The sequence below is a fragment of the Telopea speciosissima genome, chromosome 6 (genome assembly GCF_018873765.1).
Source record: "Telopea speciosissima isolate NSW1024214 ecotype Mountain lineage chromosome 6, Tspe_v1, whole genome shotgun sequence".
NCBI classification, from domain to species: Eukaryota; Viridiplantae; Streptophyta; class Magnoliopsida; order Proteales; family Proteaceae; genus Telopea; species Telopea speciosissima.
The window spans coordinates 39,357,603-39,370,493 of record NC_057921.1 but is presented as its reverse complement, the minus strand read 5'-3'; positions in this window follow the sequence as shown (position 1 = coordinate 39,370,493).

Sequence of the window (12,891 nt, the reverse complement as noted above, 5' to 3'; positions counted from 1 at the left end):
ACATGTCATCCTTTCACTGGTTGATAGTAATTTGGTTCATCATAAGCCCCCCACTCATTCAGGGTGAGATCGCCCTAAGTGAGTAGTCACAAGTCCACGGTTAGGTCAGACTTTACCGATGTCGACCTCTAAAGTATATGATCTATGAACTTTCTCTTCGCTGTGCTTGCCTTGTGGATATTCCTCATACTTCTCTCTTTCTTTCGAATGTGTGTTGTTTTTGGATTGACTTGATTTATCGTAGATATTTAGATCTTGATATCTTCTTTGCCCGACCCTGAAAGTTGGTAGTGTCCTCCTTTAGATGAGAACCTTTCCGACTCTGAGGTCGGTACGTGAGGAATTTTTATGCCTCACGGATGAGGACTCTTTTATCTTTCACGGGTGAGGGCATTTTATGCCTTATGGGTAAAGGCTTTCATGCCTCATAGGTGAGGACTTTTATACCTCACGGGTGAGGACTTTTTATGCCTCACGGTTGAGGACTTTTTATCCCTCAAGGGTGAGGTCTTTACCAACCCGTAGGTCGGCCTCGTCTATTCCCAATACGGAGGTCAGCTTCGTCTGTTGCCAACCCGGAGGTTGGCCTCATATGTTCCCAACCCGAAGGTCGGCATCGTCTGTTGTCAACCCGGAGGCCGGCTTCGTCTCCTCACGGATGAGGTCTTTACCATCCCAGAAGTCGGCTCGTAGGTCAGGTCGGTTCTTCTCACCTCAGAGTTTAGGTCTTCCTTTACTAACCCAGAGGTCGGGTTGGTTCTTCTCACCTCAGAGATGAGGTCTTCCTTTACCAACTTGGAGGTCAGGTCTTCACACCTCACGGATGAGGTCTTCCTTGCCGACCCATAGGTCGTTCTTACCGAGTTCTTCTCACCTCGAGTTGAGGTCTTCCTTTACCACCTAGACTTCTCACCTCGGAGGTCTTCCTTCAACCGAGGTCGGTTCTTCTCACCTCGAGTTTAGGTCTTCCTTTACCAACCCGGAGGTCAGGTTGGTTCTTCTCACCTCAGAGATGAGGTCTTCCTTGTCGACCCGTAGGTCGGGTCAGTTCTTCTCACATCAGAGTTGAGGTCTTCTTTTACCAACCCGGAGATCGGGTTGGTTCTTCTCACCTCAGAGATGAGGTCTTCCTTTACAAACTCGGAGGTCGGGTCTTCACACCTCACGGATGAGGTCTTCCTTTACCAACCCGGAGGTCGAGTTGGTTCTTCTCACCACAGAGATGAGGTCTTCCTTTATCAACCCGGAGGTCGGGTCTTCACCCCTCACGGATGAGGTCTTGCTTGCTGACCCGTAGGTTGGTTCTTCTCACCTCAGAGTTGAGGTCTTCCTTGCGGACCCGTAGGTCAGGTCGATTCTTCTAAAAGTTTCTGATTATTATACTATTGACATGACGGATCTTCTCCATAGCTTTTTTGATATGGTTTCCCATAGATGGCGCCAATCTGTTGCGGTAAGATTTGACCCGAACCCTTCTATGGCTGAGCTGACCTGCACATAAGAACATAAGAGGCAAAGGAGTGACGGCCTGGGCCGGCGGAATAGCTCTGATGCCTAAGTCAGACCTCTTCCAGCAGATAATCTCAAGTAGAGAAAATGAGAAGTCAAGTCCCCCCTTACCTGGGCTTGGAGTTGTTATTTATAGAGTTTGGATGATAAATCGGTGTAGGCCTTCATCGGTGCTAGACCGTTGTTTTTGTCTCCCATTTGTATAGGTGGAAGTGTTCTAGTGCGGACACCTGTCACAGAGAGTCATATAAAAGGCATGACCTTGGGTCATGCAAGATGCATGATGTGGGTGAAGTGATTCTGTCCTTAGCTTGATTGTCGGCTCAGGTCGGTCTGGCATCGGGTCTGCATGGCATCGGGTCGGCCTAGAATCTGATAGTTGTAATGAGCTAGATGGATGATTTGAAGGTCGGCTCAGGTCAAATTGGGTCGGCCCGGTATTTGACTAGTATGATGACTTGGATGGATGATTAGATAGTCGACTTAGGTCAAATTGGGTCAGCCCAATATTTGACAGGTATGATGAGCTGGATGGATGATTAGCTCGGGTCTGCCTCAAATGTGATGTTTTCCACATGTCATCCTTTCACTGGTCGATAGTAATTTGGTTCATCATAAGCCCCCTACTCATTCAGGGTGAGATAGCCCTGAGTGAGTAGTCACAAGTCCACGGCTCGGTTGAACTTTACCGATGTCGACCTCTAAAGTATATGATCTTTGAACTTTCTCTTCGCTTTACTTGCCTTATAGATATTCCTCATACTTCTCTCTTTCTTTCGAATATGTGTTGTTTTTGGATTGACGTGATTTATCGTAGATATTTAGATCTTGATATCTTCTTTGCCCGACCCTGAAAGTTGGTAGTGTCCTCCTTTAGATGAGAACCTTTCCGACTCTGAGGTCGGTACGTGAGGAATTTTTATGCCTCAAGGATGAGGACTCTTTTATGCCTCACGGGTGAGGGCTTTTTATGCCTTACGGGTAAGGGCTTTCATGCCTCACGGGTGAGGTCTTTTATACCTCACGGGTGAGGACTTTTTATGCCTCACGAGTGAGGACTTTTTATCCCTCAAGGGTGAGGTCTTTACCAACCCGTAGGTCGGCCTCGTCTGTTCCCAACCCGGAGGTCAGCTTCATCTGTTGCCAACCCGAAGGTCGGCCTCATCTGTTCCGAACTCGGAGGTCGGCTTCGTCTGTTGCCAACCCGGAGGTCGGCCTCGTCTGTTTCCAACCCGGAGGTCGGCTTCGTCTGTTGTCAACCTGGAGGTCGGCTTCGTCTCCTCACGGATGAGGTCTTTACCATCCCAGAAGTCAGCTGGTAGGTCGGGTCGGTCCTTCTCACCTCAGAGTTGAGGTCTTCCTTTACCAACCTGGAGGTCGGGTTGGTTCTTCTCACCTCAGAGATGAGGTCTTCCTTTACCAACCCAGAGGTGGGGTCTTCACACCTCACAGATGAAGTCTTCCTTGCCGACCCATAGGTCGATTCTTCTCACCTCAAAGTTGAGGCCTTCCTTTACCAACCCGAAGGTCGGGTTGGTTCTTCTCACCTCAGAGATGAGGTCTTCCTTTACCAATCCGAAGGTCGGGTCTTCACACCTCATGGATGAGGTCTTCCTTGTCGACCCATAGGTCAGTTCTTCTCACCTCAAAGTTGAGGTCTTCCTTTACCAACCTGGAGGTTGAGTTGGTTCTTCTCACCTCAGAGATGAGGTCTTCCTTGCCGACCCGTAGGTTGGGTCGGTTCTTCTCACCTTAGAGTTGAGGTCTTCTTTTACCAACCCTGAGGTCGGGTTGGTTCTTTTCACCTCAGAGATGAGGTCTTCCTTGCTGACCCATAGGTCAGGTCAGTTCTTCTCACCTCAGAGTTGAGGTCTTCTTTTACCAACCCGGAGGTCGGGTTGGTTCTTCTCACCTCAGAGATGAGGTCTTCCTTTACCAACCCAGAGGTCGGGTCTTCACACCTCACGGATGAGGTCTTCCTTTACCAACCCGGAGGTCGAGTTGGTTCTTCTCACCTCAGAGATGAGGTCTTCCTTTACCAATCCGGAGGTCGGGTCTTCACACCTCACGGATGAGGTCTTCCTTTCCGACTTGTAGGTCGGGTCGGTTCTTCTAAAAGTTTTTGATTGCTGTACTATTGACATGACGGATCGTCTCCATAGCTTTTTTGATACCGTTTCCCATAGATGATGCCAATCTGTTGCGGCAAAAGTTGACCCAAACTCTCCTGTGGCCGAGCTGACCTGTACAGAAGAACATAAGAGGCAAAGGAGTGCCGGCCTGGGCCGGCAGAATAGCTCTAATGCCTAAGTCAGACCTCTTGCAACAGATAATCTCAAGTAGAGAAAATGAGAAGTCAAGTCCCCCCTTACTTGGGCTTAGAGTTGCTATTTATAGAGTTTGGATGATGGATCGGTGTATGCCTTTCATCGGTGCTAGACCGTTGTTTTGGTCTCCCATTTGTATAGGTGGAGGTCTTCTAGTGCGGACACCTATCACAGAGAGTCATATGAAAGGCATGACCTTGGGTCATGCAAGATGCATGATGTGGGTGAAGTGATTCTGTCCTTAGCTTGATTGTCGGCTCGGGTCGGCCTAGAATTTGATAGTTGTAATGAACTAGATGGATGATCTGTAGGTTGGCTCAGGTCAAATCGGGTCGGCCCGGCCCGGCATTTGACTAGTATGACGACTTGGATGGATGATTAGATGGTCGACTTAGGTCAAATCGGGTTGGCCCAATATTTAACAGGTATGATGAGCTGGATGGATGATCAGCTCAGGTCGGCCTCAAATCTGATGTTTTCCACATGTCATCCTTTCACTGGTCGATAGTAATTTGGTTCATCACCAATCAAACCAATGGAATCACCGCCAATCTCCTTGGCCATCCAAACTGCTTCGGTCATAACATTCGCACCAAAACGACGAGAAAGGGAGCAGAGATATCGAATGTCCATCCAAACTTGGGAGGTAGAAGGACAAATGAAGAACAGGCGGTTCTGAGTTTCAAGACCAGCACAACAAAAGAAGTAGATCGAAGGGAGACGATTGAATATTTCATTTGATGAGCTGATCTACCATTGGGAGAGCATCAATGAGGCAACACCAAGACATAAAAGATTTTTGTGGTGTACAGACTCTAAACCAAATTGCAGAGGACCATCCTACCTTTGGATACTATTGGTGCATCAAGCCCCATGTTGATCTAGCTGAAAAGGTTCATGTATGAGAAGCCTTCCACACCACTCTATCAGAATCCCCTCTACTCAATATGTTCCTAAATGGGAAGGAAGGAATTCTACACATCAAGCAAATCACTTGACATCATAGGAGGAGGATTAATTAGTTGCAGCCTCCCTGCAAAAGATAAGAAGCGAGACTTCCACCCTTCAAGATTCTTGTGGACCATCTCAAACAACGAAGCACAATCTACTATCCTTAATTTCTCAGAAATCAAGGGAACAACCAGATATATCTAATTGGCATAATAGTCTCATGGAAACATGTAATTCTCAACAACTCTTGTCTACAAGCTTGGAAAACACTCCCAAAATAATTGATGATTTTAAATTGTTCATCTTGAGACCCGAAGACATTGATAAAAGAGTCCATCTCCTTCAAGACAGTTCTAATAGAATCTACCTCAGTTTTAATGTACAACATCAGATCATCAGCATACATAAGGTGGGATAGTTGAAGAGATTTACAACGAGACACGAGAATTACTCAAGCAGGGCATTACTAAAGGATGCATTTGATTTGAGGTACGTGGAGTGGTGGGCCAATGTGACTATTGCATTAACCAATAGATATATGAATTGATAGGATAGCCTTTGGATTGGTTGTGACACATTAAATGTTTTGGCTCATCAAAACTTATTGATGAGTTTTGCACCCAAAACCAAGCCAATATGGATTGGTCCAACACATATACCACCACTATAACCAACCATGCTCGCATGAGGATTTAATTTGGATAGTGATAAACCCCCTAGTCAGTGAGGGGAGGTCGGGGAAGGCCTTGCAATAATGTAATAAGGCCCTGGTGGTGGGACAATTAATTGAGTGTCTGAATGACACCTTTATAGGTGTATTTAGAAATTGACAACTTCTTTTAATTGTCACTTACTTTATTCTCCAAAGATTTTAAGATAAGGATATATAAAGGTTTTCAAAAATAAGCTGAAAGAGACATATCAATATATATATTATCAAAAAGTGAAAGTGTTATTGTTATACAAATTTTTCGAGTACACATGTGAAATGACATTATTATCCATTAAGAAAAAATTGTAAGATTATAAATATTTGACACCTTCAGGGATGTTAATATGAAAAACCCATTAATTAATCATGTCCACCATCTGGCTCTCGTATAGGTCACAAACTCAAATCACTTATATTCCCTTTTTAGAGGACACTCGGAGGGGCCCATCTATTTGCGGATTAAATTTGGAGGAACATCCTTAACTAAGTGATGGAAGTGTTTAGTGTCCATCCTATGTAATACTTTAACACCAATCTTGTCAAAATAGAATAATAGGTTAGTTAGCCATTTCTAAATTGGTAGCAGATATTAAATTCATCTTATTAAGAAACCTTTAATTGAACCTGTCTGGGTTTATGGTTCAGCCCAAGGGAAACCCCGGGTTACACAAAGCCTCCCCTCACCTTATGTAACGTGTCATTCGTGGGGACTCGAACCTGAAAACTTATAATTGAAGCACATCGTCCTAAACCAGCTGAATAAACCCATGGGGTTGATTAAAATTTTCATTCATACATAGTTGTATCAATAATGGTCAATGGTTGTACATAATTATAACCACGAAAACCCATGACTTGTGTAAGTAATGTAGGGACATGGGAGAATGTATGCAAGATTTTAGTTAGGATGTCTTCTTCAATTTTTTTCTTAATGTGCTGACTTAAATTTGAGGGAAGGAATATCTAACATGATGTCCATGATGTTGCATTATTAATATGTCCCTTGGGATATATACACATAAAGAAATGAAAGAAGTCACCCAAAAAAGGAACAATATTTCTATTAATGATAATAAAATTTGCCATCCAAGTCATCAATATTTGTAATGTGATGAAAGGGTGTAATGTTACTCAAATAATTAAAGAAGAGTTGATGAAGTTGCACAAAGAATTAGAATACGATCGATGAAATGAAGAGGTGTGTTTGGAATGTTATGTGATACATATCTTCTATTAAACTTAAAGACAATTTTATAAGACAACCATATTACCAATAATAATGTATCGATCTAAATATTTGGTAATAAAAAATTAGTATAACTGAAATGAAGATGTTGAGATGGATGAGTGAAAAAATTAAAAAACGAAAAATAAGTAACAAACAAGTTAGAGCTAATTTAGGAGTAGCTCTGATACCTGATAAATTACGAGAAATTAACTCATTTGAGATAATATGGACACATACAACTTAGACTTTTGAATGCTCTACTAAGGAGAGAAATATGATTTAGCTTGGAGGAACTAGAAGGGTTAAGAGTATGCTTAAAATGACTCTAGAAGAAGTGGCGAAGAAAAACATGCATATCTTAGGGATGATAACACAAGTACGGATTGATAACTCTATCTCCTAATATGTGCTGTATGTTTACATATTTTGCTTGAATAGTAAACTATACTTAGAATGCGAATTTATCAATGATAGTTCTAGTATCTTATTGCTTTAATTTATTATTATTATTATTATTCAGGGTAGGGAATCTACATGATGTTGATGTGTGATGGGAACCCAGCATGCTTTCAACTCTCAACGTGAATGGGGAATCTTCACGTACGTGAACGACTCACAGCCATTCAGATGGAATCCAATCTATGAAAATATTTCATTTGAACGACTATGAGTCGTTCACGTATGCTCACGTACATGAAGATTCACCGGACTCACTCTCAACTTCCAATCCAATATTCCAATGTAATCTCTTTTCTTATATCAACTTAATTTCGACATGTAATTATGTAAACGGCCATTTCTTTTTCTTACAAACAAGTTACTATGGCACACATGTATAAGGTGTATTATTATTGTAGATTGCTCAAGGTTCAAGGAGGGGAACCTGTGGAACCATATTCAAGCAATCTTTGTCTTTTGACTTCTATTTGTTTCTCATCGGTGCAGCTTAATTTGTCTCCAATCCAACCCTCTTTTTTTTTGGTTTTTGGTAACACAATCCAACCCTCTCATTGAACATCATTTCAGGCCCATGTGCCACACCACCCTCCTCTCCTGTAAAGAAAGTTTCAAACTTGTTTTTAAGTCTAGAATTTCACCAATATGGAAGTTTTTGGGCAACCCCCTATGACAGGCAATTGTATGTTACTGGACTAATTGGAGGTTGGCAGAATCATGACTTTGGGTATCCACTAGGTGTGTCAATCGGTCGGGCTTAGTCGGGCCTCACAGTGCTTAAAGTTTACATCATGATTGCCAGTTTATATAATCGGGCTAGGTCTGGATGGGCTCGATCGGGCTTGGGCTATAATTGGGAAATATAATCGGGTCTTAAATGGCGTAGAGCCAGGCTATGGGTCTGTTTAAATCTAAACGGGTTTTAAACGGTGCAGCAGAATTATAATTCTTAAATAATAAAAAAAAAAAAAAAACTAATATTTTGATATTCAAACAAATTAGACTAATAATGACAAGAAATCAAATTCAACAATGAAACCATAAAAGAAAACCCACTCAAAAGTAGATTCTATCGAATGCTCAACGGAATTTGAAATTGAAAACAAATTATGAAAAAGAAAATTTTCAATTGAATAATCTTGGGGACAAAAATGAAATAAACATCACCAATCTATCAAAATCAAACAGTCTTAGTAAGATTAGAATATTATAATTAATTCATAAATTCTGAAATTGAAATACAAAATCTGATAGAAGACAAAATCAGACACTGCCACACAAGGGAGACCGGGAGGGAAGAGGAGGGGAAGTTTACAAGGTAAAGAGTCGGGTTAGGCCGGACTGTAACTAGGTGGGCTAGATCGGGCCTGGAATCGATCGATCCGATCGGACGCTCGACAAGCTAGGACCCCACACCGGAATTGCCCGGTTACTAAACATGTCGGACTTGAGCCCTACACGTTTAGTAAATGGGCCAGACCGGGCCTGGAATTGACACCCCTAACTATCCTCCATCTTCCCATCACCGGCACTGTGGAGGGCTTTTGCCGCTCCACTTCAAGGTTTTTAAACAGTTTTACCCTTGGTTCTTACCATTCCAGCGATATGGTTCGACTAGGTATCAAGATCGTTGGCTAACGATACCATAGAGTATCGGCCGATACGTTGAGGCATGGCCACAACGGCAATAATATTTTGTGTATAGAATTTAAAAAAGAAAAGAAACAACACAAAAATATCTTAGGAATGACAGCCGTGCCCCTTCCAAAAAAACAATTTACACAGTTGTTGTGTGTGATCTAATGTCTAATAAAATGTCATGCCAAGATTTACGGTACTAAAAGGGACTTGGGAATCAAATCACCTAATTAAGTGCATATATAAAATACGGGCGGAAGTTCTCAGTGCAGCAGTGCAGGCTGCACCCAAACACATGGGCTGCCCATTCAGGGGTAGGGTGGTCATTTTGCCCACCCTCATGTGTCTGAGTGCAGCCTGCACTGCTGCACAGAGAACATTTGGCCATAAAATACAATATCTTAAAAAAAATGAACTCGGAGTTGATTTGATCATTGCAGGTTTTATAATCGGTATCGGTCTACCGATATGATATTGATCTGGATCGAACAGTTTTACCCCTAAATTACAATAAAAATCGTTTTATCTATTTTTTTTAACCTTTGATCAGTACCCTTGGATCGGTATCGTATCGATCAAGAATCCTGATTTGGTATGATTTCTATTTCAATTTCAGAGGGTGATTTCTATTTCTAAAATTGTTTGGTTTGATTTTTGCACCTTATTTCAGTGAAATAGAAATCAAGTGAAATAGAAATTCTGAAATAACTGAGGAGCTATTTCAAAATTTCTATTTCATTTGATTTAGCACTCATGCTCTTGAATAAACACATGGTTAATTTCATGGGCAAAGTAATAATTTCATGTTAAAAATAAAATACCACCCTTCTTCTCCTAATGGTCTCACCATCACCACCCCACTCCCACCATTGCCACTGCCACCACCAGTACCCCACTTCCACCATTGCCACCCTGTTACCACCACCACCACTATCCTGCTACCACCACCACCACCACTACCCTGCCATCACCACCACCGCCACCACTGCCGTTGCCACCGCTACTGCCGCCACCACCACCATCCTTCCCAAAGAAATATAAAGAATCTATTCTTAGAATTTGAACTATCAAATGGATTTTTTTATTCCTGAAATATTTCATATTGATACAACCAAAACAATTTTAATTTTTTGACCAAAAATCTATTTGTTGACTATTTCAAGAAATCAATCCAAAATTGACATAGAAATCATACCAAATCAGGCCTAACTTTTGTGATTGCTAGATCGTTGATGTGGGTAGAATTTCTGTGGAGCCTTGGTTCTTTGATGCCATGTTAGAGAAGAAGAATACGACGAAGGACGAGAGGAAGAGAGAAAGAGAGAAAAATTGCACAATAGATTTACGTGGTTTGGTTAAGTGTTAACCTACTTCCATGAATGTTTGAGAGTTTCCTTATTATATTTTGACATTTTACATTAGGCGATTCCTTTAGTTACGGAAGTAAGAGGTCGATTGAGATAGGTTATAATTCTCGCCAATTGATGCACATTCCTCATCGGAAATACTCGTTCCAACTGATCTATGATGGAGTGAGGCGCGAGGAGAAACCTCTCCTTTGAACGTGTGATGTGCTCTCATATTGGTGTAGTATGCAGATACCTTCTTACATTGTCCTTATAGAATATGCTCCCCCACAACTAATCAATCATGTTTACCGTCTACTTACAGGTCACAAACTAAAATCTCTTATATTCCCTATTGAGTAAAGGACACGAATCTATTTGGAGATTAAATAAGAACGAACATGATTAATTAAGTGAGGGAAGTATTAATCTTGTAGAAATAGAATAATAGGTTTTAGCCATTTCTAAATTGGTAGCAAATATCCTGGATTCATCCTTATTAGTCTTACATAAATAAAACCAAGAAAACCCATTAGTTGTGGAAGCTGTATTAGTTATAAAATAAAAACATCTAGGAACTTATTATATATTTAGTACTCTATTTTTTTTTTTTTTTCTTTTCCTTTTTTTTTTAGGGTATGTTAAAGCTCTCAAACCATTCTTCTATTACCATTAAAAAAAAAAAAAAATGTCTCAAAGTGCTAAACTTGGGAGAATTGAAGAATTATTTAGCATTTTTGTTGATCATTGGAATATGTTATTCAAATAATCTAGGGACGTGGGAGAATGTGTATTAGGAGCTTAGTTAGGACGTCCACTTCAATCTATTTCTTAATTTGAGGGAAGGAATAGCTAACATGATGTCCATGATGTTGCATTATTAGCGTGTCCCTAATTGGGATAACATATAAAGAAATAAGAGAAGTTACCCAAAAAAGGAACATTATTTCCATTATTAATGATAGTAGAGCAGAGTGGATGAAGTTGCACAAAGAATAAGAATAGGATGGATGAAGTGTAGATGCGTCTGGAGTGTTTGTTATACATATATTCCACTAAAACTTAATGAAGATTTTATAAGACAATTATGCGATCAATAATAATGTATCGATCGAGATGAATATTAAGCAATGAAGAAATAACATATAAGCAAACTTAATGTAATTAAAATGAAGATGTTGAGATGGATGAGCGATAAAATTAGGAAATAAAATATAAGGAATGAACAAATTAGAGCTAATTTAGTAGTTGCTTTGGTACATGTCTACATGATAATTTAAAAGCAATTAAGTCGAGATGGTATGAACATGTACAATTGAGACCTCTAAATGCTCTGATAAGGAGGAGAAATAGGATTTAGTTTGGAGGAACTAGAAGCACCAAGGGTATGCTTAAAATGACTCTAGTATAAGTGACGAGAAAAAAATCTGCATATCTTAGGAATGGTAACACAAGTATGGATTGATAACTCTATCTCTTAATATGTGTTGTATGTTTACATATTTTTCTTAAATATTATATTATACTTCGAATGCAAGTTTATCACTGATAGTTCTAGTATTTATCTTATTGCTTTATTTTTTTATTATTATTTCGGGTAGGGGACCTGCATGATGTTGATGTGTGATGGATTTACAAGCCCAACTAATGGAGCACACAAGAGCGCATCATACGGTTCATATACAGTGAGTCCACATGTCAAGGATGAAAGAGAATGTGAGAGGATCATACACACTAGTAGTGTATAGATCATTTTCCTTTATTAATGTTTTTTCCTAAATTGGCAATCAAGAAAGTCATTGTAAATATGTGCCGCAGCATAGCCTGTGCCCAGACACATGGATCTGCCATTCAGGGGGGCAAGGTGGTCATTTTTCCCACCCCCATCTGTCAAGGCGCAGTCTGCGTCCCTGGCACATAGAACATTTGAACTATTTACATTTAAGAAAAATATTGGGTACACCGTCGGTGTACAGTATAAGAGCGTTGTCCAAGTCTCTCTCCCCTCCCCCCCTTTGAAATGATTTCCTACCATTCCTATATGATGCTCGGTCCCATGCCTCCATTGGTGCGTGCCAACCACTAGCGTACCGCACACGGACAGTGCGCCGACCCCTCTCCCTTATATTTATTATGTCACAGATTAATTGGTATTCAAGCTCAGTGAAAGGGTTATACAAGTGTCTCTTTAGCCACAAAATTTTTCAATCGATTTGAAATCTATTAAAATAAAGCATTTCTTCTCTAGCAAAATATTTTTTTTTTATTTTTTTAATTTATATAAAAAGAGGGATAATTTAAAATACAATTCTCTACAACTTGGAAGAATAGAAGCTAATAATACATTGTAACCAAATTAAATTTACACTTTTATGTAACCAAATGGGGTCCCTGAGTCCCACGATACAAAAGACAGACCATTGATCAAAGACTTGAGCTGTAATCAACCCCCCCCCCCTCCTTCACTGTCCCACGATCTTTTCAAGCTAAGCAACACTTATTAAAATCATAATAGATTATGATCTATTCTATTTGTTTAATACCACTAAACTTAGAACAAATAATACTATTGGGTTTTCTTGAATTTAAATACATTAAATGTAAAATCCATTAACCATTACTGATAGTACTTATCTATGAATCTTAATTTTTGTTTTTCTTGTTTTTGGGTTCAGAGAAGAGATATATATCATACAATACTTGAAAATGAATGGAACCTACCTA